Raw genomic sequence first — 5,000 nt, forward strand, 5'->3', positions numbered from 1 at the left:
AGTTTACATCTCTTTTCCTGACAAATTGAGGGACTGTTGGAATATAGTTTTTGATGTCATTCTGTAGAGTTAAAATTGACCAATGTTTCAATATAATCTCCTCCACTTGGTAAGAAGTGGAAGAAAAAGTATGTATAAAATTGTTTTTAAATCCAGGTGTCACCAATGGTACTTCCTTGTTAATGGTCATCTGCCCAGTCCCTAACAAGGGAAAATATTTTGAATCCCTATTTTCTATCACTTCCCCTTTCATGCTTTCAATCAAATTCGTGGGGTATCCCTTTTCTTCAAGCAGTGTCTTAATAATTTCAACTTCTTCTAAAAAACATTCTAGAGTACTAGTCATCCTCGAAGCTCTAATAAATTGGCCCTTAACAATACCCTTTTCTAATAAAAAGGGTGCCCACTGTTAAAATCATGGCAGAAGGAACGGGTACAGAGAATTTTCTTGATACACCGGTCGTGTTTAAGGACAATCTTGATAACTTTGTAAATTGAAACTTCTTTGTCTTGTTTTTACGTGGAATAAAGTGGTGGTTGTCTAGTCGAGGCAGTGATACCTTATTTATTGTAACCCGGGTCCTGTGCTGTGTGGTCATATATTTTTCTTTGATGTAGTCTATGACAAAAGAATGACAAACAACCTGAGACGTATGGTGTACAAGACAGTGTTGTGACTAGTACTGCTTTACGGTTCAACAACATACACAATAAAGGCAGAGCACATTGGTGGAGAGCAAGGTGATAGAAATGAAGTGCCTGTTAGATGCAAACAGTGGGACACATGAACAAATGAGGACAGAAGAGAAAAAGCCAAGGTTGATACAATTGTATAACAGATGAAACATAACTGATTACTGTTGATTGTACACAAACTTCCGAACTGTTAAAAACAAAAACAGAAATCCAATGAATAGACGCTGAGCCAGAACTGTTATTTGCTGAGCACTTTCATTCGCTTTATTGATAACAATTGAACTTCATCAGAGCAAAATGTAATGCATTTGCAGTACTGTGCGAGCTTTAAATAGTCTAACTGGTATAAAAAATACTTCACTGTGATTGGTAGATAGACTACGCCAATGCAGTAGTATTTGGACTAATGAGAGACATTGCTATAAAACAAAAGGTTTAATCTGCTAACATCCTGCCACTAGAGTGCGTGATGTAACTTTTTAGTTGTTCCACTTTAATGCACATTTAATGTTGAGATTCTCGTTGAGCTCTGGTGGGGTATCTGCTTCAAGGAGGAGTTGCAATCTTAATTCCTTCAGCTCCAGTAGTGTGTTGCAATCTCCAAAAAACTGCTGGACCTGTTCTAACACTAGAAATTTAAAACGGGCAAAGCCGTTGCAGCTCGTGGCATGTCTGCTTGCAAACATTGTGTAGTCTGCCCTTTTATACACTCAGGCACATCCAACACTTTTCAACACTGCCACTCAACTTTTCTAGACTAAGCAGCCTACTGCGACCAATGTTTTTCCTTCTACATTGGAAAAACAATTAGAAAGCTCTTAGACAGGGTGAAGGAACACCTTGCAGCCATCAGGCATAATGACAGTTACAATGCATTAAGCAGACATGCCACGAGCTGCAACGGCTTTGCCCGTTTTAAATTTCTAGTGTTAGAACAGGTCCAGCAGTTTTTTGGAGATTGCAACACACTACTGGAGCTGAAGGAATTAAGATGGCAACTCCTCCTTGAAGCAGATACCCCACCAGGGCTCAACGAGAATCTCAACATTAAATGTGCATTAAAGTGGAACAACTAAAAAGTTACAGCACGCCCTCTAGTGGCAGGATATTAGCAGATTAAACCTTTTGTTTTATAGCAGTGTCTCTCATTAGTCCAAATACTACTGCATTGGCGTAGTCTATCTACCAATCACAGTGAAGTATTTTTTATACCAGTAAGACTATTTAAAGCTCGCACAGTACTGCAAATGCATTACATTTTGCTCTGATGAAGTTCGATTGTTATCAATAAAGCGAATGAAAGCGCTCAGCAAATAACAGTTCTGGCTCAGTGTCTATTCATGGGATTTCTGTTTTTATTTTTAACAGTTCGGAAGTTTTCAGTAGTATGTTTATTACTTCCTAGTCTTATTCGGTTTTGTTTTTCCTAATTATCTTCCTCCGAACTCACCAATGGATAGCACACTAAGTATGGAACCAGGCTCTAGTAGCCATTCTTTATTAGACATCTCACAGGCACCCAGCCAGGACTATGAGACACTGCTCCAGGAGTACCATGCCACCCTAAGCAGGGCGCAACACATCCTCGACAGATGCAGAGTGTTGCAACCTGAAAACAGAGGCTTCCCCTTAAGCCTCTCACCAGTATCCAACTCCAGCCTCTCGCCTCCAGCCACGCCGCCCAACCTCAGCAACCAACCGAGTGAACAGAGGCCTTCTGCAACCACTCCGAGAGGCAACCAGATAGAAACCCCACCACCTAATCCAGGCACGGGGTCCATTATACACTTTGTAGAAGGTCTCAGAGAAAGGAACCCGTTCCTTGACACAAATGGATTAAGGGATGCACCACAGGCAATGATCAGGACTGACTCGCAGCAGATCAACACTACCTGCAGAAACCTCATCTACAACCTGGAAAGGAAACTGATCACCTATAAAAACATTGAGTACGACATCTACTTTCTAAGATCTTGCGTTCACCACAAGATCGTGCCACAAGGACTCAGATTTTACAGATTCCCAAACGGGATCACGAAAGACACAGGCATTTTTGCTGACCTGGTCAAGCTATACAATGAAGCAGGCCTTTCCTCACTCAACCTGCTCATCACTTACAACCAGGAACGGCTGGAATTAATGAAGGAAGACATCCTCAAACTGCAGGAACAAATCCTAATGCAGCCTGACTTTGGAAACTACAAGCACCTTTTCGATAATATTACTCCCAAAATCACCAGGCACATAGCCACCTTCATCTTCAGGAAACAGAAAAAGCTCAACCGTGATCTACAATAATACCAGGACAACCATGCATACAGACTCCCTGATGAAAAATATCGGGAAACGACCAACGGCTACACGAGGCAACCCCCAACTACCACCACCGCATCCACAGGATCACCTCCTCTGCAGGTTATAGCTGCTCCCATGCAACAAGCAGAGTTTATCACCAACCCCCCTCCTCCCGTACCTGCTCCCATGGCAGGAAGCCCAGCCAGCGGGGCCAACGAGCTCAACAGAGAGCAACCCCAGCAGCCTTTTTTATGGCAACAAGGACCAGGCAGTCCAGCCTTCAGCACGGGGGCAACTTACCGGAACAACGGGAGAGGGAGAGGAGGACCGAGAACCACGGGCAGAGGGAGAGGGTCGAGCCACTGGACACACGTTGGCAGACCCATGAACACCAGGAGCTCCACGAGGAGGTACTAGAGGAGCGGGAGTTGCAACTCACCAGCACCCTTTTCAATTTAACTGACAGAAATCTCTCAGAGGCCCACGTGAGTTTATTAAACAAGGGTTCTCCTTTTTACCATCACAAAGAGCACAGATCACTGACGTTCTGCTGGATCTCAGGCTTTATCTCAGAAATCTGAATCTGAAAGTGTTTCTGAGTAACACGGAGGACACAGACTCAGAATCCTCTGACGACCCTGATACACTGGCAGCCCCCAGAAAAAAGAGTGTATTCACCCCAGCCCTCAACGACACGCTTTCAGCCTTCCAAAAAGTGTGTGAGCAAGATCTCAGAGGGCTTCTTAACGAGCCTCACTCCAACAAATGGTACAACCTCTCACCAGCGGAACTGGACGCCATGCGGGACTTAAGCCAGGATCACGATCTGCGTATCATGAAAGCAGATAAGGGAACGGGCCTTGTACCTATGGAGCAGGAAACCTATGTACAAAAACTTCACAATTTGCTGCTTAACCAGGACTTTTACAAGGTTGTGACCTTGAACGAAGTGAACAAAAGCTTCAATACCATTGATAAGCTGCTCAAAACCCTGGAATGCAAGCAGCATATCACCCTAGAGGAATTTGTTTTTCTGTCTGTGCATAACCCCAGCCTAGGAAGAGCATTCGGCATCCCCAAAGTACACAAGGACCCCACCGACCCCCCATTCAGGCTCATCGTCTCTAACCATAAAACCAAGACAGAGACAATATCGGAATACCTGGACTTCATTTTCAACCTGCTAGTGCAGGCGACGGATTTTTACATCAAAGACTCCTGGGATTTTTTAAACATTTTGCATGAGATTAATATTGATTTCTCAAAATGTATGTTAGTAACGCTAGATGCAGTAGCATTGTACTCCAACATCCCTCACAGGGAAGGTTTGGAAGCGTTAGAACTGTTTCTCAATAAGCATGCTAAATTCAGTGTTTTTAAAACTGAAATGCTTACAGCTTTAACCACAGTGGTTCTGAAAAACAACTTTTTCTGCTTCAATGGAGCCATCTACCTACAGACCAAGGGGGTGGTGATGGGGTCCAAAATGGCCCCCTCTTTTGCCAACCTAGTCCTCAGTACATGGGAGAAGGAGACTTTGACCCATATACAAGGGTTCCACAAAGCCCACTTATATCTTCGTTTTATTGACGATATTTTTTTCGTGTGGGAGGGTGACAACACTGAGCTGGACACCTTCCTTACGGCACTCACAAACAGCATCCCATACCTAGACTTTGTAGTCTCAGGACGAGGGACCCACATCTCCTTCCTTGATACTCAGTTAACCATTGACCCCAGCACTGGCAGCCTTACCTCCAATGTGTGAAGAACACTTACAGGAACAACTTCCTCGATTTCAAAAGTCAGCACCCCTTCTTTATGAAGAAGAATGTGCTCAAAGGGCAGTACATCCGCCTCTCCAGGATCATCTCAGACGATGATACCTTCCTCAAGGAAAGTCAATTCCTTTCAAAAATGTTCATCCACTGACATTACCCCAAACAGCTAGTGGAGGATGTCTTTCAAGAAGTGGCCTCCCACAGATCAGACAGACACCCACCCATCCT

Source organism: Protopterus annectens, chromosome 2.part1 (assembly GCF_019279795.1).
Source record: "Protopterus annectens isolate FY-2018-M chromosome 2.part1, PAN1.0, whole genome shotgun sequence".
Taxonomy (NCBI): Eukaryota; Metazoa; Chordata; order Ceratodontiformes; family Protopteridae; genus Protopterus; species Protopterus annectens.